The sequence below is a fragment of the Diceros bicornis genome, chromosome 13 (genome assembly GCF_020826845.1).
Source record: "Diceros bicornis minor isolate mBicDic1 chromosome 13, mDicBic1.mat.cur, whole genome shotgun sequence".
NCBI classification, from domain to species: domain Eukaryota; kingdom Metazoa; phylum Chordata; class Mammalia; order Perissodactyla; family Rhinocerotidae; genus Diceros; species Diceros bicornis.
In genome coordinates, this window is record NC_080752.1 from 11867917 (window position 1) to 11893945 (window position 26029).

The following is a 26029-nucleotide window of genomic DNA, read 5'->3' on the forward strand; positions in this document are numbered from 1 at the left end:
TATGATGAAATCAAACGATTTGGAGACTGAGAAGTAACACATTTAATTCATTCATTCTTTTATTTACTCATTAATTCAATAAACATTTATTGAGCATGGACTCTGGAACCAAAGTCTTGGTGTAAGTCAAGTATCTGCCACTTAATAGCCCTATGGTGTTATTTTTAATCATTGTTATTATTACTATAACATATCAAGCACTTTTCTACATATTTGGGAGACAAGTAATAAGAGTAAAGGTCCACACTGTTGTGGAGCTTGAATTCAAGTTATTTCTGTTTCCTGTTTTGCTGTCTGACTACTGGCTGTTGCTCATGTGTGTGTTAATCTACTTGCTATGGCAGCCCTTTATCTTTTCTGTTTCCCTTCCTATATTTTAGTGTGGACTATGAAGCCAGCCAATCAAGCTAATCAGAAATATGTCTAAGGCAAGAATCAACAAACACTAAATGAGAATCTGAGGATGCTCTGGAGGACCTAAGAGGAGACAACATGGTACTTATCCTTGCTGGAATCAAGGTGACAAGACACAGGTAGGCAACAATCAGGTAGTAATATAAGATAGTTTCTTGAGCTCAAAATAGAACATGCTGGAGCTCGCAGCCAGTGTCAAATTCCCACCATTTTAAGGTGGATTATTACTTCACTTAAACAAAATTTTAGCAGTCTCCTACTAGGTACTAAGCCCTCTACCAGATGCTGGGAGTTCAAAAGAATAAAATAATGTTGTTATTCTCAAGAAGCTCAGCGAAGAAGATGTTTATACATCTTATAACTATAGTATAAGTCAGACTGTGATAATGCTATGAAAGAAGTACAAGCTGCTATGGAAAGACAGAGAAATGCATTCATTTATTTAACAAAGAATTATTGAGTGCCAACTATGCGTCAGGCACTGTGTCAGGCACTGGCAATACAGCAGTGAATCAGACAGACAAGATGTCTGCTCATGTAAAGCTTACATGCCAGGGGAGTGAGAAAGAAAATTGATTTTAACAAGAAAAATAAAACAGGTAAGTTCAGATGGTGATAAATACTATGAATAAAATGAAACATAGTGATTTAATAGTGATGCTGGTGTTTGGAGTTTTGCTACTTTTGATTGGGGAGTTAGGGAAGACTTCTGTGAGGAGCTGACATTTGAGCTGAGGAAAAAATGACAAGAAAGTCCCTTGAAGATCAGGGTGAGAGTGCTCCAGGTAGAGAGACTGTGCTGGGTATCTTCTGTCTGTTTCTCCAGACTCACTCTCACCTCAGCTTTGCAGTTTGCCTCAGAAGGCTGAACTGTACGTATTGAGTTGAACTTGATGAAATTGTTGATTTGGGTAACTGGTTCAACCTACTAAATAAAAAGGGCTTCCTTGCCCTCTAGCTTTCAGGTTGGGTTTAGACAATGGGGAGCCCCAGAAAGATATGGGAAGGAGAGAAGAGAAAATTGTGTGACTCTCTGTTTCTCTGGATCCTTCCTCGTGGAGTTACCTTAAGCTAGTTGTGTCCCTCAATCTATCTTTCTCAGCTCCAATCAGGTGACCCTCTCAACAGAACTGTCTTATTTCGGGGTCTGATAACCACTTCCACTCTTTGTCTCTTCAGGTCTTGGGTGGTAACAGTGCCCTAATATTACTAGTTCCAGATACTGCATTATACCTTGTGATTTCCCTACATCCTGCCAACACTCTTGTAAATAAATTCTCTCTAAATTCCTGCCGAGACCTTGATACAGACTCGGAATAAGCTTGGAATATTTGAGAAAACTGAAGAGGCTAGTGTGGCTGGAGCTTAATGAGAAACGGGAAGGGAAGAGAAGATGAAGTTGGAGAGAGAGGCAGAGATCAAATTACGCAGGGCCTTTTAGACTATGATAAGGAGATTGAATGCTACTTTAAGTGTAATGTGAAAGCACTGGAAACAGAGGAAGACGGAGTAGTTAAATCTGCATGAAGTCAACGTAGAAACTTCAAGAAAGAGTTAAGCCTTAATGGTTGGACATAATATTGATTTCCAGAAAGGAAGGGAAGAACACTTCAGGCATGGGACCTAGTAGTCCAGTGGAGTTACAGGAAAGGAACTGGAAGGAAACTAGGCTAGGGAGTCAGGCTGAAGTTCCTCTAGGAACCTAATATGATGACTATGAAAATTGGGCAGCTTCCAATGATTTGAGGGCTTACAGAAACCTACAAAGACTAAATTTGTTGCTGGATATATAGTCCAGGAATTTGGTGTCTTAAAAGATAAAAACAGAATAACAAAATGTATTATTTAATTACAATTTTTACAAACTTAGTAAACACCAACATTGCTATGTCACTGCTGTTCTCTGAAGTTTTCTTCATTTGGCCTCATCTTCCCCTCAAAACAGCCTTACTTAGATCTCCCCTCTTCAACAACATACAGTCACTCACGCCTTCAAGTCAAGACCAAAACAAAACTGTGACATGGCATTCAAGACTTTCTGGCCAAAATTCTTCAATGATCCTAACCCACCTCCTCTTTCCTAGCTTGGAAGGGCTCCTCATTCTCTCAAACACATGCCGTATTTATTCCCATTTGCAAACATTTCCTGCCTCCTTTGCCTTACTGTCCTCTTTCTCCAACAAACTCAGTGTACAGAGAAGAATGCAGGATTTGGACTAATGCATACTTGGGTTATAATCCTGGCTCTGCCATTCACTAGTTGAGTGACTTTTGATAAGTTTTTATAACTCTTTCAGCCTTAGTTTCCTCACCTATAGAATGGAATAATAATACTTGCCCTCATGAGAGCATGAGAGAATGATTTAAGTGTGAGTAAAGAATCTATCATAGTACTTGGCTCATAAATACTCAATAAATATCATTTTCTTTCCCTTCTTTTCCCCTATTTCTATGCTTACAATAGCGTTACTGCCATGAAATTTAGTACTAAATAATATACCAGGAAAGTAATCATAAAACTTTTTATTACAAATGCTAGTTCTGTTATCTGAGGGATATTAAAATGTCTATTGAGCATATAAACTTAATATAATAAACAATATAATAATAAGAAACATATTATAAATAATTATAACGACAAAAATTTTTATAATTCACAGATTATTTTCATACCCATTTCTTCATTTTCTTCCCAAAATAACCTTATAGGATGGGCAGGTCAGACACTATCCCCATTTTATAGGTGATGAAACAGGCTTAAAGATATTACAAGACTTGAACATGTTCACTCAATCTGTAGGGGATGGACAAAGAAGCAGAACCCAGGTCTTCCAGTCGCTTTACAAAGGTTCAATCTATTCCATTCCTAAAAGACAGGGATATGCATTAACTATGTAAGTCACTTTCCTCCTGAGACCTTCTGTTGCCCTAGGACTAGCCATCAAAGTAGTCTGTCATATATGCCCACCCCCACCTCCCAGTACTTATCTAGCCTTATCTCTCCTCATGACTAATAGTTTAAGGAGAAGCCGTATTGAATTTGTTGCTTGCTCCTGGAACACATCAAACTGTTACTTCTGGGCACATGCTGCTGCCTCTGCCTGGAATGCCCTTCCTGCTCCTGAATACCCAGCTAACACCTCTTCCTGAATCTTTGAAGACTCAGCCTAAGGCTTGCTGGGAGGGCTAGGAGGGCTTTCTTGATACTCCACGTAAAAGTGGCTCCTTCATCTTCATCTTGTACCATGCAATTCCGTCTTGAATTTGGTGCAATTGTGTCATCTCTGTATCAATTGTATTTGGTGCAATTATGTCTATCTCTGTCACTGGACTGTGAGGGCAGAGAATGTGCCAAGCTTTTTAATATTCTCAGTGCCCAGACAGGGCTTGGCATGGGGCAGGTGCTCACAGAATAGTTGACAATATGATAGATAAATTAAGTTTCCTAGGGTATCCTTGGGTCTGACCCAGAAGCCTTATGCATAAAACGAAAACAGTAACTCACAGATCTTCTCAGGAAGGAGTCAGTCCTCACCACCTACATATATTAAGGCATGGGGAGCAAAGTGGAAAAACAAAAACAAAAATGTAGAAGTTAGCAATTACTGGAATTACTGCTCTTTGGGACACAAACCTGAACATGTCATTTTCTCAGCAGCAAATCTCTCACCATTTTATCTCTACATGTCATTTGCCAACCCAGACTGAGCTGGTTCTCCAGTGTAAAATAGCCTTAATCCTATTGAAAATGGTTCTGCCAGTGAAAAAGCTAGGTCATCCATGGTGAAATTCATTTTAGCAGGCCCATGTGAACAGAGACTGGGTCTCACAAGCTCTCTGAGCCTTGGTTATTCTATCTGTAAGGTACAGATTATATCCTCTCTTAGCCTCTCCACCAGGAAGGCTGATCGTGACATAAGGCAACAATATGAAAATGCTCAGAACACTGTCAACCTGTCTTGTCCTGGAACCCATGGAAAGAAGATTGGGAAAAAGGTTTGAGCCAATGTGTTGCTGGCTGATGACTCAAAGTGGACACCAGGGCTATGTTAGAACTCTGCAAAAGAAAGAGGGAGAGGGTCTGAGGGGTTATGCTAGGAAGACTTTGGAGGCAGGGGGCCTTTGGGTGCCCCAGTGAGCCATTCACTAAGGAAGACTCGGGAAGGTGTAATATGGGGTAAGGAGCAGGGCTTACTCTTCTGCATTTCAGAACCAAACACAAAATAGACATTTAATCATTCCTAGAAGAAAGAAAGGGAGGGAGGAAGGGGAGCTAACCAGTTTAAGTCTAAAGGCTTACCTTTAAAAGCAGCCTGAATCTAGCATTGTTTTTTGTTGTTGTTGTTTTTGCTGAGGAAGATTTGCCCTGAGCTAACATCCACTGCCAATCTTCCTCTTTTTGTATGTGAGCCACTGCCACAGCATGGCCACTGACAGAGGAATGGTGTAGGTCCATACCCAGGAACCGAACCCAGGCCACCAAAGTGAAATGTGCCAAACTTAACCACTAGGCAACCATGGATGGCCCTAGCATTGGGTTTAATGAGCATTAACCCCTTACTGTCTCTCACTTATACCTCACACTCATGCTTAAAGGCCCAGCTTACTTTAGTGCAATTCCATACAATTTATCTAATCTACACACACCTGCTGAACCCTCAGACCTATGCTGGGTGCTAGAGACCCTGATATGAGTGAGACACAGTCCTTGACCTCAAGGACTTAGCTGAGCCAGACCTAGAAACAGACAATGACAACTCGATGATAAATGCTGTGAGGAGTTCAGGAGGAAAAGGCACACAGATCATGGACTGACTAACTCTACCTGCAGAGCCCTAGAAGACTTCACAGAGAGGAAGGCACTTAGGTTAGGCCCTGAAGGAAGAGTAAGAGCTTTCATAGGCAGAGTGGCAGAGAGGCAGAGAGAAGATTCCAGGCTGAGATCACGTTGAGAGCAAAGGCAGGGGAGTTTCTGGTGATGGTGGTGACAGAACAAGGCACTCTTCTCTGGGGCTTCTCAGAGAGCACATCTGATGGCTGAAAAGAAGATAGGGAGAAAGGGTGGCTAGAGAGAAGGCAAGAAAGACCAGATAAGGTCAGCCCAGCCTCATCCAGGAGCAGGCAGAAGTGGTGTTCTAGGTAAGGGAAACAGTAGCAGCAAAGTCAAGAGGAATCTGGGGCTTGGCTGGAGGAAGGATTATTTCAGAAAGTCATAGGTTGAAAAGGGTTGTTTCAGAAACTCATGAGTATAGTTAGAAAGTAAGAGCAGGAAAGAATAATCTTTAAATATCTGAGACATTATCTGGCTTTTTTTGCTTTGATTTGTCTTATCTGAAATCATCCTCTCTCCTCCACCCTTGCCACCCCACCCCACACCTCTGCTACATAAATTACAGATCATAAACAAGATTGCCTGGTTTTACATCACAACTCTACCATTTATCAGTTCTTTGAAAATTTTCCAACTTTTCTTAGCCTCAGTTTCCATATCCACCAATGGTGATAATAATAGTATTCACAAGATTATTGTGTGTTTTAGTAATAATAGCTAATTTCTATTGGGTATTTACTATGTGTCAGGTCTTGTTCTAAGCATTTTTTATGTATTAACTCATTTACTCCCTAAATAACTGTTATACTGTTGGTAGTATTTGTGTCCCTATTTTATAAATGAAGAAAGCAAAGCCCAGAAATGTTAAGGATTTGGCCTCAGGTCACACAGCTATAAGTAGAAGATCCAGGATTTGAATCCAGGCATTTTGACTGCAGAGCCTATGTGCCTAACCACAGTGAGCGAGATCATCTATGTAAAGTGCTTAGCATCATGGAGCATCACAAAAACTCCGTGTTTGTTGTTATCCCAGTGGCTCTGTCAATTTAAATAAATGGATGAGTATCTGATTAATGGGTGACTGAGCAGACAAATGAACAAATGTTGGTCGAAAGGGGAAGCATATAGCTGAGAGGAGAACCCCACCTCAGGTGGCTGGCCAGCACGGTGAGGAGTTGGTAGCTGTAAGGTGGGATGGTTGTGGTAAGTGTCCCCCTTTATCAAACATACCTGGTATATGAGCACCATTGTCCTGAACCCATGAATAGAACACTGAGAAGTGCCCCAGAGCCCCTCCAGGGAACATGATGGGGCCTGCATGGTCACCCTAGGCTCCCTGTGTGGCCCTATGATTGGACTTCAGAAGGTAGCTTTTGCCATTCTTCTGCCTCATCCATCATCATAGGCAATCTAAATTATGGTTACAAAGGCACTGCCTGGTGGCAATGAGCAGCCAGGGAGCCCAGAACTTCAGAGCCAGGAGGAAGAGGAATAGAGATGGAAGGAGTCATAATTTACCAGCTTCAGCAAGCTCAGAATGCTGAAGACAGCACAAAGCTGATACTTTGGACCTGACAGAAGAGCAGCAAAGGCAAGGGAGCAGCCTTAGTGAGCGAAGGGACATAAGAGGTGGAGCAGGAGATGAGCTTTTCTGTCCACAAATGCCTGCGGACATTACATGACTTTCCCCAGGCCATACAGATAGAAGTAGAGAGTCAGAATTCAAACCCAGAGCTCTGTGACTCCAAAGCCTGTGCTCTTCCTCTTACACCACACTGCCCCGTGATCACACAGGAGGGGATCCTAAGATGTGTGTGCTCAATTTGATGCTACTGCTGCACATCAGTTTGAGAAAGAGAACACGTTAGCAAGTTGCCACTAGATCATCCACCCAAATTCCCTATCCTCACTCCCATTTAATACATTAAAAAACTCAGGCCCAGAGAGAGGCAGTAGCCTGACCAAGGTCACACAGTGTCTAGCATCCAGGACTCTGAGTTTCCACAGCATGAAAAAAAAGTTGCTGTCTCCAGGTTTTCAGTGAAAACTACTTTCAAGGCCAGCCAAGAGCTTAAAGGTCATCTGCTAGGAGGCTTCACATGCTTGTTTACTTAAAGAAAGGGAGGAAACCTAATTTTAGCCCACTGAGGAATGAAATGCTGATGTACAAATGCAATCAGGAAAAAAAAAATCCAATGGCATGTTTGGGAAGAGTGGAGAGCCTACAGGCTTGAAGGAGGGACAGTGATTCAGGCAAAGAAAAGAGAGGGGAGAGTAAAAGCACCCTGGCCAGGTCTTAGGCCGGAAGGGAGGTGTCTTAGGTCCTGTAAGCCCCGCTGTGCACCACCCTGAGTCTGTATCCCATGCAGGGCTATCTTTCTTCACTCTCAGAGGGCACTTCCAAGCTGGCTTAGAAAAGGCAGTAAGATGCAATGCAAAGAACCTGGGTACAAAGTTATGTGGGCCTGGCTTTGCCACTCACCAGCTGAGTGACCTTGGGTAAATCACCTCCCTTCTCTGAGCCTTGGTTTCTTCATATCATGAAATGGAGGTAATATCTACTTTGTAGGGTTATAGTAGGATTAAAGGTCACATATGTGTAAAGCACCTAGCATGGTTCCTAAAATATAGCAGGTATTCAATAAACTTTAACTATTATACTTATTACTATTATTACTACTGTCATTATTATTATTATTATCTATCCCCTTTGAAGTGAGGAGCATGTCACTGGGGTATTTACACGATGGTTTCCGGGATTTGGCTATTTTCTGTTAAAGGGATATGCTTTTCTTTCAGAACAGTGGAAATTACATATGTTTCTCTGAAGTGAATGTACTTAGCTCCCACTCAACACCCAACCTGCCTATTTTGAATACACCTCTGAGGGTGAGGGAGGAATCATTTCTTTGGAACTTGTCACTAAGCCAGAACTGAAACCTGTGGACCAGATTCAGTAATGCCTTCAGACTCTGCTAAATGGGGCCTCTGTCTCTGGTCTCACACTTTGGAGTGTCTTTATGAAAACTAAGTCCCTTTCCAGTGCCTGGGTTGGCTGTGTAGCACAAGCAGAATATTCTGAGCCCAGACTTGGTTCCTCTGGGTCTTGGTCACTGGAAGTGCCTATCCTGAAATCTTCCAGTTGCCCTCCAGTGCCTGAGATCAACCAGGGATAGCAGTGACAATACTCTCAAACCCTCTACCCTCTGTTCCTCACATGTAGAGACAACCAGATTATCTGAGGAGCTCCAGGACTCATGTTATGGGGTTGTTCTATGGCCCATGGCTAGGCCCCAGTTTCAAGAGGGTGGCTGGGAGAGCAAATCACTTCTATTAGCTGGTGTGGTATTTCTTTCATAGGATGATGCAAAATTGGGTTTAATGGTGTTAACATGATGATTTTGGGTGACCCCCACTCATGTTAGACATAGGACAAGTCCAAGACTCTGGGCTACTGATGGTCTGCCACTGACCTCTGGGCTTGAGTCACATATGTGGGCCCAGGCATTGGCTCTTACCTGTTTATGTTCCAACCATGGTGCTGTCTTTGGGGTGACAACTGAAGACAGCACGGGTGGCAGCAGGCATCCTTTACCCTGTGTCCCCTCCTGGACAGCAGTGCCAGTCTGTTCTCTAGAAGTGGCTGTGCCTATCTCATGCTTATCTTCTCTGAAGTCTTTTGAAGTGGATGCTCTGCATTTCCAACTGATTGTTGTCAACGGATGTGTGAATGTCATGCTCTCCTGGGTCTGTCTAAGGTGTGTCATGAGAACAAGCTTTCTTTGTGCAAATGGGACTGTTCTTCTCTCTTAGCATATGGGTCCTTTGTCTATTCTTCCTGCTGATGGTGGTGTGTGGAAGGTAGTTAACACTATGCAGTTAACATCAAAAGAGAACACTTTCTAGGGGTGCAGTAATTATGGCCTAAAGCTAAAGAGTTCAAGAAAAGACATGATTAGAAGATATGTTGATCTATGTTTATACTATACCATCTTGGATGGTACATTTAACATGACCATAACATGAATTGTCATTCACATTTTCCTGCATACTTGGAACGAGTGCTGCATTTGTGTTCCTCATCAATGAAGCATCATAAAAACTTTTGAGAGAATCATTAGAAACCAGTATTTGGGGGAGACACTGACAAAGATTCTCTCCTTGACCAAACCGTACTCAGAATCCTTTGAACTCTCTTCTCAACTAGGCCCTGACTTTTGGGCTTCCATGCTTGTCTCTGCATTATCCAATTTTAGCAAGAATCCTGCTAAGTCAGTTTAGTCAGAATCCCCCATCCTCAATATCTGACACCCTTGATATCTGATCAGGTTCTTCATCCTCCATCACCCCACAGGTGATGTCCGACTACCTGGTCTGTCTTCAGGAAAAATCCTATTCTGTTGGTTTAGCCAGAACCCCCCCTTACCCCTGATGTTTCCTCTTAGTAATGTGCAATTTTCTATCCACTGACCACCACTCTCCCTTGCTCCTTGGTTATAAATTTCACTTTTCCTTATTGTGTTTGGAGTTGAGCCTGATCTCTCTCTCGTACTACAAGACCCCATTACAGTAACCCTCCTAAATAAAGTCTGCTTTACCGTTCTTTATCAAGTGTCATGAATAATTTTTTCTTTAACAAGACTAAGAATGATGAAGTACCATGAGTAACGATATAACCAGCATTAAATAAATGGTATTAGGAAACTGCAGAGGCAAGAAGATCTACATTGTTTTGATACAAACATGTTCCAAAGAGCCATGTACCATGAGTAATATCAGGGTTGCTACCTTTTTATCCAGATGGGAAATATGAAATTAACCAGGAACTGTGCATTTGGCAATAAAGAACATGAGAAGATGGTGCCTGGATACTTCGCATGCACTGAATGAACAATAATCAAATATCTCTCTGTCTACCCATTGTTCTAAATCTTCACCTAAATTCATGGACTTCACATGGGCCCATGAAATTTATAATATAATTTTTAATCAAATTGTTGATATAGACAGGGGCCCTACCAAAAAATATTTACCAGGAGCCCTGCACACCTTAGGGGTGGCTTTGGGCAGGTCGATATAGTGGCTTAACCATGGAGTCTTGTCACTTGTCATCAGGGGGGTGATCAAGGAAAACATCTGGGGACTGCTTGGAGTACTGTCATCCCTCCATTATAGCTGAAGGGTCACTAGAGGTTTTACCTACAGAAACATCATAATCAGTCATTAAAAGAGAAGCTTCAAAGTAATCTTTCACAGATTGGATATATACTCACAATAAAATGTTAAGAGCAAAGAGATATGCATATATATTCTAAGTTCTACCATGTAAAGAGAAAATGCATAGGAAGAAGACCAAAGGGAAATAGGATACGATTTTAAGAGTTGCTTTTAAGAGGAGAAATTAGAGGGGATTTTCCTGATTCATGTGTACCTTTCTCTACTTTTGAAATTTGCTACAATAAGCATGTGCTATTTTCACTTTAATCTTTCAGCTCACCGAACTTATTTTAACATGCATCTCTTACTTCTCTGCATATGATCTTCCCTCTTTCCTATAGACTCATTCTCCTCAACTACTCACTTTCATTTGGATAAATCCTACTGATCTTTGAGACCCGATCAGGAACATCACTTCCTCCAGACACCCTTCTCTGACCCCTTCAGGCTAGTAAGCGTTTTTCTAATGAGCTCCCACATTACCCTATAGATTTTTATCACTTTACATGTAACTGAAACTTTGATTGCCTCTTTCTGTACCAGTCCTACCCTCTAGCAATGCCTAGCACTGTGCATGGCAAACGGATTCTCACATGTATTTGTTAAATGAATAGATGAATGAAAAGAAAAAAAAATTTAGCGGCCGGCCAGTGGCGTAGCGGTTAAGTTTGCGCGTTTCACTTCGGCAGCCCGGAGTTCGCAGGTTGGGATCCTGGGTGCGTACACACTCATCGCTCATCAAGCCAGGCTGAGGCAGCGTCCCACATAGAGGAACTGAAAGGATCTACAACTAGGATGTGCAAACATGCACTGGGGCTTTGGGGAGAAAAAAGGAAAAAAAAAGGAGATACAATAGATGTTAGCTCAGGGCCAATCTTCCTCAAAAAAAAAAAATTAAATTCCTTTTTAAAACATATATACACATGAACAAAGCCTAGGGGGCTTAGGGAAGTTTTTGCCACTGTTGTTGCTATTTGTTTAAGTTTCCCACTAATATTTTTAAAAAATGTTAATGGAGTGCTTAGGAGTAAACAGAGAATCTGTGGAACTGATTCCTGTCCTCTGACAGGGACATAGAAAAAACAGTCTGATAATTCATCGGGGCAGTGCTGGGCAAATAAGTTCCTAAGAACACTAATTCCATAAGATACTCAGAGAAGAAAGCAGCGTGCGAGTCTATAGTCAAATAACTGCAGAAAATTCTCTATGCGCTGGCCCCCTCTGAAGACTGACAATGTGTATTAGCATATTCCAATCTTGTAAAAAGTCCTGCTGTAAAGAATCTGGCTAATTTATTTTTAATCCAGTGCTTCTCAAACTTATTTAAATATGAATCTTTCCTTTATGTAACACCTATTAACATCTATTTCTCAGAACACTTTGAGAAATGCTGGGTTTAAGAGATAAGCCTTCCAGAGGAAGGAATTTTCTGGCTCTTGATGAAGCAAGAAGTAGCAAAAATACAAAAGGGAAAGAGACAAAAAGAATTAAAAAAAAAACTACACTAATAAAGTGTAACATTTATTGAGAACCTACTATGCGGCAGATAGTGTGACAAGTATTTTACATATATCAGTTTAACTCTTATAATAAATTTAAGAAGTGGGTACTATTATTGCCACTTAATAAAAAAGTTCAAAGAGGTTAAATATGCTGTGGACAGTACCATGTCTGTCTGGGTTACTTCAGATTCCCCTCTTAACCACTGTGCTCCTATCACTGAATGACATAAACTCTCCCTCCCCCAGGGGAATAGGTGAGGAAACAGGCACACTGCCTTCCTTTATCCCTCTTCCCTTCTCTCCCCATCTTTCCCTCTCCCTTTCCGTCCCTTCCCTTCTTCTCGCTCCCTTCCCTGCCTTCCTTAAACATCCCCTGAGTGTCCACTGTGTTAATAACTGTGCTGGGTGGACCCGGAGTTTCAGAGATGAATCAGAACCGACCCCTCTTTTCGAAGAGCCTCCACTCTAGCCCACTAAATTGATCAGCTTCCAAGCCCTGGGACAGATGAACAGGAGGATGAGAAGGAAGGCAACCCCGTAGATTGCAACAAGAGCATCAGAAAGGCTGCTGAGGTGAGGATGGAGCCCCACCTAGAGCTGCTTTCCACACATTTCTAAGACTGGATCCTTAGAAGAGGCATCTGCCAGCATGAGAGGAGGGATAGAAAGTTTCATGCATATCACCAAATTAATGCTGTTTTTGTTAACTAGATTTATTAGCGAGACTTTGGGGTAAGCACACCTGCCCCCTATTTCAAATATTCCCTGGAGTTCTGGGAGAGGAGCAATATGCCAATCTGGCTATATTCCAAGAAACTATCTGGGGAAATGGTGTAAAATTTCACTCACATTGGAGTTACAAAATAAATATAATTCAGGGCAGAAAAAAACTTGGTCCCTACCTTTGAACTTAAAAAAAAACAAAAACAAAGATAGAAACAAAAAAACATTCTCTTTACCCTCCTAGATCATAGTGCCAATCATATGGCTCTGTGTCTGCTTCCCAGTTAGGATGGGGAGGTCCACTGAGAACTAGAAATCTTTCTTCTTTTCTGTCTCCATTCCCAGCCTCTGGCACAGGGTCTGGTACATTATAGATGATCACTGAATGCTTGAAGTAGGATAGATGAAAGGGAGGTGGGGAAGACAGGATGGAGGAGACTTGGATAAGACAATGGAATCACAGAATATTATGGGAAGTTCAGGACTTCGATCCCTAGATCCTCTGGAACAAGGTTCAGCATTAGGAAGATATCTACCACTTCCCCACAGCTGCCTCATGGTGCCCTCGTCACCAAAGAATCTTGGGCTGACCTAGGGAAGCATTTCTGATCTCACCTGTGGATAAGGAGTCTCAGGCCTGCCATCCTCCTTGTTGGAGACTGTCACTGAGGGAGGAGAGGTGAAGGTAAGGCTCTACTTGAAATTCAACTATTGCTGCATAAAGAGTAATGCACATGAAAAATTGATCACGACACTGCATGCAGGAAAATATTATTAATAATGCAGTATTTAAACACACAATATATCCCTCTTAATGATGAAAAGAAACCCAAGGTCACAGCAAATAAAAGTCATTCCAATGAGACCAAAAGGAAGAGAGAATTTCTCCATGTGGATCTCTCCATAATAGTTCCCTTTATACTACCATCTAGCAGAGTGATAGAAAGTAGCCTTTCTATCAAGAGGGGAAGCAGAGCCCTTTTCAATAGGAATATTTCAAATCACTAGGCAGTTCTAGAAGAGAGCAGAACCCAGGGGTACTAACCCTCCTTTTCTCAATCTCCTTATTTATAAAATGGAGCTAATAATACCTAAAACAATGGGGCTCTTATAAGGATTAGATGATTTATGTAATATATCAAATTAAGTACACGGTAATATCTCTATAAATTTTATTTCTCTTTCCTTTATTTGATTGAAACTGAAGTTACATAGAGAGTTGGTGAATTTTCAAAGGCTTAGGTGTATATACACATGGGCAAAGTAAAGTGAACTCTTAGTACATACTCTCAGCATTTGTCATGAGCACAGTCTCTGTATGGATCATTAACCTCACCCCACCTCTAACAACAATCAATGCCTCAGGCTTCTGCAATGATACCATGACGCTAATAAGCAGGTAAGAAGCAGCAGTGGAGAAAACACTGAACTGGAAGCTGGTTTTGGTTTCATGTCTATTAGTAACTCACTCCTTCTTTCTGGGCCTTGGTTTCCCCATTTACAAAATGAGAAGGCTTCTAGATGATCTCCCAGTCACCAAACTGCAACTCTGAATATTTGTAATCATGTAGATAAGGCAAACTACTAAACGCATGGGATTTGGCGTCTTCTGACAGATCTGGGTTCAAACACAGCTCTTTTACATACTTGCAGTAAGTCCTCGGTCAAGGTACCTAACCTCTCTAAGCCCCATATTCCTGAAAGATAAAATGAGACAATGGCAGCTCCTACCCCAGAGATTTATTTTGAGCACTAAGTAATCCAAGATAACATTGGTAGTGAGGGGAAGACGTGGAAAGCAAGCCCAGGTCTGTTTAACTTCAAAGATCAGGCTCTTTCCACTATAATAGTGGAGAATATCAATATTAAACAAATGTCTACAAAGCCAGGCAGAGTGTACTAGAAGCACAAGCATTCTACTGTTGAATGACAGAGGCAGGAGGGATTAATGTTGTATATGGGTGAAAGCAGCAAGTTGTTCCATCATAAAAAGAGCTCTGGAGTCAGAGGCCAGGGATTCAAAACACTTAACCTCTCTGGGTCTCAGTTTCTTCTCCTATAAAATATGGATAGTTACAGTACCTGGTTTATAAAGTTAAGAGCATAGATAAGGTAATGTATGTAAGCACTTAGCACAGTGCCCAGGACATAATAAAAGCTCAATAAATGACAGCTATTACTATTATTATGGTAAGTTCTTTTAATGACATGAAATTAAATATTATAAATGATCAAAACATTCTGGAATGACCTAAACAGCCCACAAGATGCTGCCAACCCTAAAAGAATCAGAAGCCCAGAAGAGCATTTTTCCATTGGCTTTCCAACTTCTATATCACAAAAGAAAAAAGTCTGGAAATCACGTGCTTTGGCCTTCAACCAGGCTCTACTCTCAGAGGTATTATTTACATTTCAGATTTATTATTGTCTTCCACGGTGCTGACATGAAATAACCTTCCATTCTCTTCCATGTTAAAAGAGTACAGTGTTTCTTGGCTCAATAAATAATTCAGAGCTATATTAATATTTTAAGAAGAATAAGCGATGTATTTTGGACCCTAGAAAAACCATGAGGACTGAAATTAGTTATTTGTAGCTGAAAATTTAATTGAACCAACATATTTATTGTTTTTTCTTCCAGGTTTTATTGCCCACACAATGAGGAGGAGAGCCTGCTTCTATTCCAAATGCTGCATACTTAATTATATCTGTTAGATTTTGTTTTTATAAAAACCCAAAAGCATCCAACCATGAACTTAAATGCTTTTGCCCATCTGATGCTAAACATAGAACCACTCCCCTTTCCTTACAACAGTGCACTCTTCTTCACATACATTTTTGAAGGATGATGGATGCTATTTTTTCATAAATATCAGATTTCTGAGTTAGCACTTATAACTTTGCTAGTGGAGAAAAAAATTGTAATTTTATTTTTACCTACTCTGTCTTTGATCTTATGTATGTATGATCTTATTTAATCCTTATAATATAACCCTCTAGTGTAGATAATATCTTTTCCTTTTACAGGTGAAGAAAGTAAGCTTCAAAGAAGTTAAGTAACTTGTTCAAATTTACCCAAAAAGTGCATCCAACCCTAAAGCCCAAGTTCTTTCCACTACACCAAGCTACCTCATAGTACTAATAATGATAATAATAGCTGAAAAATATCGAACATTTACAATGTGCCAGGCACTGTTTTAAAATGTTTACGTGTATTAATTCATTTAATTATCCCAACAATCCTTTGAGACGGGGCTATTTTTATCCTATTCTACAGCTTAGGAAAATAAAGCTTAGAGAGTTGAAGTGGCTTTCCCAAGTTTCCCTGATACTAAGTGGTGGAGCCAGGATTTGAAGTCACATAGTCTGATTCGAGGGTCCAGTCTCTTAACCATTACACACACCATACTCATAGACACCAAAATCTAGGAAAATAGGGAAGTGGGCTTCCATCAGTAGGTGGATGAAATAAGACCAGCAGGGGGTCCTTTTTTCTGCTCCACATGGGACATTAAACAGATTTCTAGGAAAGATAAGTCACTATAACAGAAAACTCACAGTCGATGAGTAGACAGTGTTAACAATGCCCATTTCTGGATATGGTCTGGGATCTTTGTTGCAAGCATAATCTCCCAGGCCAAACTTGGCCTGCCCAGCCAAGAGGAGTTGGCCAGGGGCCTCTTTACTACACTGTGGTTGTACCCTAATTTTTCTAAATTGTATCCACATAGGGCATTGCCTCCACCATCTGCGATGACAGTTCTAGGAGGAAAGAGACTGGGCCCAGAGTCAGCTGAATGGTCACATGGCAAGCTGCTCTTCATTTGACAAGGTAGATCAGTTACCAATGTGGTAACTAGTCTGAATTTAAAAGAAAAATGGGAAATAAACCTTATTTTTGGTAGACCTGCAGACATATAAGCATACCTTCATGCACTTATGCATGTGTACACACACCACACACACACACACAGACACACACACAGTTCCTGGTCTTCTCACAGTCACTGGGCACACATAAGTACACGGCAGAGTTGTTGTAGTCTGGATCTGGAAGCTTGCCCTTAGCAAGAGAGACAGATCCACCTACTTATGGACAGGTGGACTTGGCTCAAGTGTGAAGAATCTAGATTAACAGATGTTTGAGTACCTACTAAGTGTCAGGTCCTATGCTGGGTTTCTGACTCTTGTTTGCTACCTCTGCAGCTTCAACAATCTGAAATCAGTATTTTGACTCCAGCCTGGTCATGGGCTTCTAGATACTACATTTCCTTTTACTCAGTGCATAAGGGTAACAGCTCCCAATCCTGACATTTGGGTTCATCCTGACTGCAGTCATCCCTAGAGTAGACAATAGACAAGAAATTCCCAACCCCAGATATTAATACAAGAGATGAATCAAAGCTCTGAGAAAGGGCTATCGAATGTAAATGTCAATTTTCATTAGACTTGAGTGACAAAATAGTGTGTTATATATTGCTGTGTGACAAATTACTCTGAAACATAGTAGCTTATAACAGCAAACATTTATTATCTCTCACAGTTTCTGAGAGTCAGGAATCTGGGAATGGCTTAGCAGGATTGTTTTAGCTCAGGGTCTCTCATGAGTTTCAGTCAAGCTGTCAGCCTAGGCTACAGTCATCTGAAAACTTGGCTAGTGCTGGAGGATCCACTCCCAAAGCTCACTTGCATGGCTATTGGCTGGAGGCTTCAGTTCCTCCCCACGTGTGCCTCTCCACCGAGCTTTTCATAAAATGGCAGCTGGCTTCACCCAGAGCAAAAAATCCAATAGACAGAGGGACAGACAGACAGACAGAGAAACCAAGATGGAACCTGCAACGTCTTTCATAACCTTATCTCAAAAGTAACATATCATCACTAATGCCATATTTTATTCATCATACACATTAGCTCTGGTACAATGTCCCTTTGGGACTATACAAGAGCATAGGTTGAGGATCATTGGGAGCCACCTTGAAGGCTGGTTACCATAAACAGCAAATAATACAATATAATCTTTAGAAGGTAATTGAAAGATATTTCTCAACATTCATCCTAAGATTATTTGGAACACAGACAGAAAAGAAGTAGATTTCATTTAGGTTAATTGGTTGTAGAATGAATTTAGTTCAAGTCAGGGCTAACTATACGTATGATTTTCAAAGGTTCTTGAGGCTTTCTTAGGTTTGGGAGATCAGCCCTTCAGGGTTCCTATAGATGAGGCAATCAGAGATGTCCAAGCCCCAGCGATTACAATGGGCCAGATTCAGTACTTAGCATTTGGGGAACAATATGTTTCCTTCTAAATTCCACTAGCATTTGTTGAGTATCCACTACTTGCCTGGCACTTGGCACATACTATTTTTTATTGTTACAACCACCTGTCAACAGGGCTTTTAGGTCATGGTTTGCAGATGAGAAAACAGAGGATCAGAGACATAAAGTGACTTGCCCAGAAAATCTGTGGCAGAGCCAAGTTTCAAACCCAAATCTGAGGACTCCAAGAAGAGTCTTTAAACAAGTGTTTTTAGATAATTCCATGGTGCCTCCACTGAAACAAGGTGAAAAATACTATTTTTTGGTTTTTCAGATATGATGGTAAATTGTAGCTCCTCTTTGCTTCAAATTATTCTCTTTGATCAACCTTATATGATAAAGTATTAAGACAAAGAAATGAGGCTTTTAAAGTTATGTCATAGTCATATGAGCTGTTATGTCCTTTCTCTATCCTAGCCTATCTCAGGTATTCACAATCAGCATACAGAAATCTGCAGATTGTGTTGCCCCTCTACAGAACTACCAGAAACATCCTGGTTCTACAGTATTAAAATTGATTCGGCTCTTAACTGCTTGAAGCCTGAAGCAGCAAATGAACCAGTTTTGGGACAGTGTGGTACTCCCTCACTCCCATGTGGCACCTGATATTCCCATGGAGAAATCAGGCTGCATATTGGCCATCTTCAGCCAAAGTCTCTTGGACTGCCATCTCTATTTCCTGACCACCCACCTCAGATCACTGGCTCCCTCTATAGAGCTGTCCTGTACCTCTTTTTCCATATTGCTCCTCCTAGCCTCATTACCAGTTGATTCTATCACTAAATGACTTCTCTTCAACTCTTAGATCAACTGATCCAAGCCACTATCATCTCTCTCCTGGACTATTAAATGATCTTTTTGAATCTTGTCAAGCACTCTCCCATCTATTATCCACCTAGCAACTAGAATTCTTCTTTTAAGATAAACACAATCATGTTAATCCCTTGCTTAAAACCCTCTAATGGCTTCCTATTATACTTAGAATAAAATCTAAACTCCTTATCATGGTCTTCAAGGCTCTGTATAATCTGGATTTAGCCTACCTCTCCAGGCTAATCTCATGCTATCTTTTCTTTTTCTTTCATGTTTTCTCTAGTCCATAGCTATATTAGTTTATTTCAATCATTCAAGTATTCTGTGCTCTTTCCCATCTCAAGGCCTTTGCAATTTCTGTTCCTTCTGCCCATAATGCTTTTCTGACTCTCTGTATGACAGGCTCCTTCTCTTCTTTGAGGTCTCAAATAAAATGTCGTATTCCTCAGAGAGGCATTTTCTGTCCACTTTATCTAAAGTAGGTCTCTTATTTTTCTCTCTTAGCATCTTGTTTGTTTTCCTCAAAGCTCTTATTATACTCTATATTCACTTATTTACAGAGGCATAGAACATAGTGGTAATAAATACAGAGTCTGAAGTCAGAGTGCCTAGATTTAATTCCTAGTTCTGCTATTTAACTGTGGACCTGGGGAAGTTACTTACCTCTCTGTCCTTGAGTTTCCTCATCAGTCCTAGTACCTATTCTACAGGGCTGTTGTGATGATTAAATATAAAGTGCTTAGAACAATGTCTAGCATATAGTAAACACTCAGTAATTGTTATCTATTATATATTTCCTTCTTCCTACCAAAATACACATTCCACAAGAGCAAGGACCACTTCTGGTCATTCACCATTATATCCTTAGTGTTCAGTACATTGTAGGCACTCAGTGGATCTTTGTTGAGTATGGGATGAAGTCTGCTCCTAGCATCTTCAAGAGACAATGGACTTTACAATCAGACTTACCTTTAACTTTTGTTTTCACATGACAATAACATGTAATAGTTATGAACACAGATGGGTTTTAGAGTCAGATTGTCTAAATTGGAATCCTGATTCCACCACTGATTAATTTGGCAAGATATTAGCCTTTCTTATGGTTCTTAAGTTTCTTTGTTTTTAAAAGGAAGATAAAAGTAGTACTACTTTATAAAGTTGTTATGGCAATTCAATAAATTAATACATAATAAGTTCATAGAAGAGTTCCTGATACGTAGTAAACTCAATATGTTTTACTTCCTTGATACTCAGAGTGTGGTTCATAAACCAGTAGCATTGGCATCGCCTTGGAGCCTGTTGCAAATGCAGTATCTTGGGTCCCACTACCGAACTACTAAATCATAATCTGCATCTTAATAAGACCCCTAGGTGATTTATATGTGCATTAAATGTTGAAAAGTGCTGATTTAGCTGACATCATCATCACCACTACCACCATCTTCTAATGTTCTAATCTCTGTCCCTTGAGTTTCATACCTGGACACTCTTTCTGTATCTAGCCCTGCCTGGCCCTGACTCCCTTGGCTGGTCTACTTGGCTTTTTGATTTCATACCTCACCCAAGACTCTCTCTCTCAATTTTCCCTTTTAGTTCCCTACACTGCAGTGTGCCTACAGGGAAGTAACATACTACACTGATTCAGCTACAGCTTCTAAGATACTGTTTCCTGCCCAGAGCTTAGCAGTCCCTCCCAGGATCCTGCTTCTTGAGAAGGAACTATTTGAGTACTATTTACTGATTGTGTGGTCTTGAGAAAATTACAGTTTTTTGCCCCTCTGAGCCTCATTTTCCTATCTGCAAAATGAAGATAAAATTACTCAGCTAGTCAACAAGTGCAATCTTACTAGCTATTTGATCTTGGGTAGTTATTTAACCTATTTGAGCCTCATTTTTCCTCATCTGAGCAATACAGATAATGGTATCTTTCTCAGAGAATTATGAAGATTGAGATAATATATGTCAAGCTCTTAGCATTATGGTCAATACATTGGTCAATACCAATCAAACAAACTGTATCATAACATATTATGATGATGATGATGATTATGACATATCTCATTTTTTCATGATGTCCTGAAAAATGACTCTGTCCAGCATTTGACACTCCCTCTTAAACATTTGTCACTTATTTCTGGAGTTACTTTAAAAGGAACATCATATATTTGCATGTATAAATTCCAGAGTATATATGAGTCACATGACATTTAAAGTCATCTCAGGAAATATTTGATACATGAATAAATGAACAAATGAATGAATGCTTCATATTTGTGAAGAATCAAGGGTGATATTTACTTGTTCTTGCCTGTGAGAACAAAAATAAATCTCTCAACTTAGCATTCATATTTTCATTCAACTTGGGTTTCTTCAAATTGATCTTTCATTAATGCCCAAACAAATCTACCATTCCAGCCAAATCAATGTAATAAGCTTATCTTTTGAACTGTGTATAGTAGTACATAGAGTTTGGGCTTTGAAATGTTTGGCATGAATTTGAACAATGGCTCCTCTATTTACTATCTATGAGATCTAATGCAGGTCCCTTAACCTTCCTGAATTTTGGTTTTCTCCTCTGTAAAATAGAAATAATTAGTGCTCAATATCGTTGTGAGATTCCAGTGAGATCATATATATAAAAATTGATAGCAGAGCAACTGACACATAATAAGCAATCAATAACTATGAGTTCCTTTGTTGTTTTGCTTGATACACTCTTTTCAAAAGCAATTCAGTAATATGTATCAATTCTCAAACTTTTCCTTCTTTCCAGGAATTCTATATCTAGGAATTCTCCTCAGGAGATGACCTAAATGAAGACAAACATTTATGCATAGTTATGTTTTACCATGTCTGCATTTTTAATGTAGCCTTTCAGCAACTGATAGATTGGACTTCTCACAGTTGACATTCACTCAGGGTAACTCTCTAAACTATTTTAGTGTGTATCTCATCATCAGGCTAGCTTCTACAGAAAGCATTCTTTTACATATTCATTCATTTACTCATTCAACAAATATTCATTCGAGCATTGATTATGCGCAAGGCAAAGTGAAAGAGAATAAAGAGATGAATGCGACACTTTCTCCTCTCATTAAGATTATAATGTGGTAAAAATTCACTTTACTGAGCCACTATTCTTCTCTGATTTTGGCAAACTCTTATCATTCCTTGGTCACAGTTCAAATATTGCCTAATCTATGATAGATTCTCTGATCTTTCCAGAAATCAAAATTCTTGGTTCCTTCCCCTTTGCTTCCATAGGATTCTGTTCATATCTATTTTTAGGGTTAACACATTATATTTTCAGTCTATGTTCGCAAATATCTTGTCTCCTCCCTTGGACTGTGAATCTTTCAATGGCAAAGCCTTCTCAATCTTGTTCAACTTGTAAGGGGCCTGGCCAAAAAGTTGGTACTCATGTTCAATAAATGTCTGTTGAGTGAGTGAATGAATGAATTAAAATTACACATTGTAACTGTGACTCAAGGCAAAATATAGGACATTTCATGAAGGAAGAATAAAGTCTTTAAGGAGGTCAGAGGAGGAAGAGCCTACCAGGTTTGGAACTCAGGAAAAGTTTAATGGAGAGGGTAGTATCTGATATGGGCCTTAAAAGATAAAAAGGGAATAACAGGACATTCTGGGTCAATACGTCAGCCTGAGTAAAAGCATAGAGCTGGAAAAGTTGGAGAGGGGTATGGTTTATGCATGTTTGGAGACTAGTGTACAGTCCAGCTTGTGGAGTTGTAGGAGGTAAGACTGTGAAAGTAGGTTAGGATCATTTTTTGCAGGACCTTGAAAGCTAGAGTGAAGGATTCATACTGAATTTTACATGTTATATGAGTGTAGGGATGCCAAGGGATATATTTTAGGAGGATAAAGTTACTAAAGAAAATCGTTCTAGCAACATATCAGTTATATCTAGACGTGGGAGTGGTGTGTGAGTGAGAATGCAGGTATGCCGGGAGAGACCAAGTAGGATGCTAGAGGAAGGGAATTTACGTTAGAGTAGTGGACACTTACTTGAGACCCTGGACACTTACAGGAAAACCACCACCTCAGCTGCCTCAGCTTTAGGGCACCAAGTATTACATGGAAGCATACCTCCCAAGTATGCTCAGAGGGAATTCATTAAAGCTTTTATCACCCAGTGGCCCAAGACCAGGATTTTGGTGCTGCTGCTGCGATATAAATGAATGAGGCCCAGGCTCTGCTTCCTGACAGCTTTTTAGCCCAAGAAGGAGACAAAGAGGCACACAAGCAACTATACTCTTAGACAGATGGCGATAAGTGACACAGGTGTAGCCAAAGTGCTGAGGGAGGCCAGGAGTCCAGAGCTCTGGTTCTGATAACCTGCTTTGTAATCTAATCTTCCTAGGACTATTTTGCCTGTATTCATGTCCAAGTCTGCTACTTAGTAAAGGTATAACTCTGGAACATCACTTAACATTTCTGGAATTCATTTTGTTACCTGCTGCCTACTGATAGGCCAATCAAAATTATGTCTGCTTGCTTCAATTTTGGAAAATTGTCTCTATCACTGTGCCCCACTCATTTGTGGGACACTCCACAGGTTTCATCTTCCCCCTGTGCAGTTGATTATCCAACTGAATCTGATCAAGGCTTCCACAAATTTTGAGCAACTAGAGACCTCAGCACATGAAGCTTGCTCAGCTCCCCACTGTGTGGAGTCTAGTGCCAGCTCTAACTCTTTACTATTTCTGCCCTTCCATAAATAATCAGTAGCAAGATACTTCAAAAAAATAGCCCCTAAGTGGAACAATGTATAATGTATACTGAAACATTCCAGTCAATGACACGTACATCAGGTTCGTACTAACCAGAAGAGTTAACAGAGTTAAGTGAGGGTTAGGTCAGTGAAGAAGGTAGATGATACTTAAAGAACTTAAAGAATTTAGACAGAGGAAAGAATTTCAGGGGGGGTACTAACAAGAGCAAAGGCATGAGGGGAAGAAATTGACATGGTGCATGAATCGGACAGTAAAGAGACTTTCTAGATTCAGAAAGAAGGGTGTGTTGGAAGTAGCAAAGAAGAGAATATGAAGAGAGAATCATCCACTTGATGAGGAAGCACAAGGAGACAAATTTAAGTTCACTTTACGGAAGACATTTCTAAGAGGTAGATTTGTTCAGAGAGACACTGGGCATTCCTGGAAGGTGATGAGTGGCTATGACTAGAAAAATTTGGGGGAGATTGAATGACAACTTTGGAGAGTTGCTGTAGAGGATATTCCTACCTCAATTTGGGATCTGGCATTAAATCATGAACTCCAAAACTGAAAGAGAATTTAATGAATATCACAGACTTGAGAATGTGATAAGAAGAGAAGGGGCAAATGGTACAAGGGGAACAAATAAGAAAGGAAGGAGGGGAAGGAGGGAGGAAGGGAAGGAAAGAGAGGAAGAAGAGAAGGAGGAAGGGAGGGATAGTGCAAAGAAGAAAGGAAGAAAAAGGTAGGAGAGGGACAAAAGGAAGGAGGGAGAGAGATAATAGGGAGAGAGGAAGGAAAGGAAGAAAGGGATACATGGTTGAGTCATGCCCAATATTGGTTCACTGAGCATGGATCCTCTCAATTCATTATTGTTAATAATAATAAACTCCTAGGGTCTATCCACCTGTGAATTTCTAATTATGTGACCAACCATGGATAGTATAGGGATACTCTTAGTCATAAGAAATAAAGCAGGAGGGCCCAGCTTTAGGTTCTGGACCCTCTCAAAAAGAGAAACAACAGCTGGCTAACAAGGCATCCTAATTGGCTGCATCTTGTGGACTTTAAACGTGTCAGAGCAATTTAGCCTTTGAAGAACTGCACAAAATATTTTGTCACATCCCTGCCTTGGTAACTTTAATAAACTGTGGTGCCTTCAGGGACCTAGATCCATATAAATTAACTGCCTTCAACTTGGAGCATCAGGGTCTTTATCTTTTGTCAGCTTAATTACGTGTTTAATTTTTTTCAACATTTTTTAAAATGACGCACACTAAGAGCATCCTCAATTGTTTAATTAAACAAATGAATATTGTTATATCTGGCATGATCAAAACTCTAATTTGTCATGTTAGTCTTTTATAGGGAAACAGAGCTCCATGGTGGAACTCAGGCAAATCAGGCACTTAAAAGTCTATCTTTCTGGGGCCGGCCCGGTGGCGCAAGCAGTTAAGTGCGCGCGCTCCGCTGCGGCGGCCCGGGGTTCGCTGGTTCGGATCCCGGGCGCGCACCGACGCACTGCTTGGTAAGCCATGCTGTGGCGGCGTCCCATATAAAGTGGAGGAAGATGGGCACAGATGTTAGCCCAGGGCCGTCTTCCTCAGCAAAAAAAAAAAAAAAAAAAAGAGGAGGATTGGCGGATGTTAGCTCAGGGCTGATCTCCTCACAAAAAAAAAAAAAAAAAAAAAAAAAAAGTCTATCTTTCTACCTTTCCAGGAGTAATTCAGTGGTCTAACTTGGTTATGCAGCTATCTTGATACTAATCTGTGGTTGATTTCACCAGAATACCAGTATGCTATTAGGTATGTATCTAACTTCTCTTTGCAGGAGTCTTTGCCTGGTGTACGTTAGAGACTTGAAAGGGGTAAAGTGGTACATCCAGAATAATTTGAGCTCCCAACGTGTTTAAGTCCATAGGGAAAACATCAGTCCATAGCCACCAGTTTTCTTTATATCCTTTACATCTCCTGTCAAACCACATTACTCTCACTTCCAAATAGGTCAACCTTTCCAACCTGGCCCTTCATAGTTCTGTTCAGCTTTTAGGCATGGTCCCTTACTTCATAATCACACAAAAGCAGGAGTCCTAAACCTTTGCTACACTCAGAAGCTTAGCCTTGACCTCTTGCACTGACTTACTTACTACTCTGCATGTCAACTTACTGATAATCCTCATGGCTTTAGACTTCATGACTTTTTTTTTTTTTTCTTCCCCATTTTGGACCAAGCTTGATTTCTTGTTTCAGAAACACATAAACAGCCCTTCCAGTATGGCTTGGTGTCCTAAATACTCTGGACACCCACACCCCATGTGTATGCTCTGGCTCCTTATAGAGGTTCTGAATGTCTCCGTCAAACAGTTTTCCTAAAAAGAGCTTTGATCATGTCCTTCCTGCCTAAAGTCATTCAATGATTTCACATTGTCACCAATATAAAGTACAGGTTCATTAACAAAATACTCAAGACTTTGCAAACTT

At 40.4% G+C, this 26029-nt stretch overlaps 1 protein-coding gene across 1 annotated transcript in view; it reads right to left on the minus strand.

The window, feature by feature from the left end:
- Nucleotides 1-26029, minus strand: part of BEND5 (BEN domain containing 5) — a 1066878-nt gene that overhangs the window by 387324 nt on the left and 653525 nt on the right. The window lies entirely within an intron of this gene.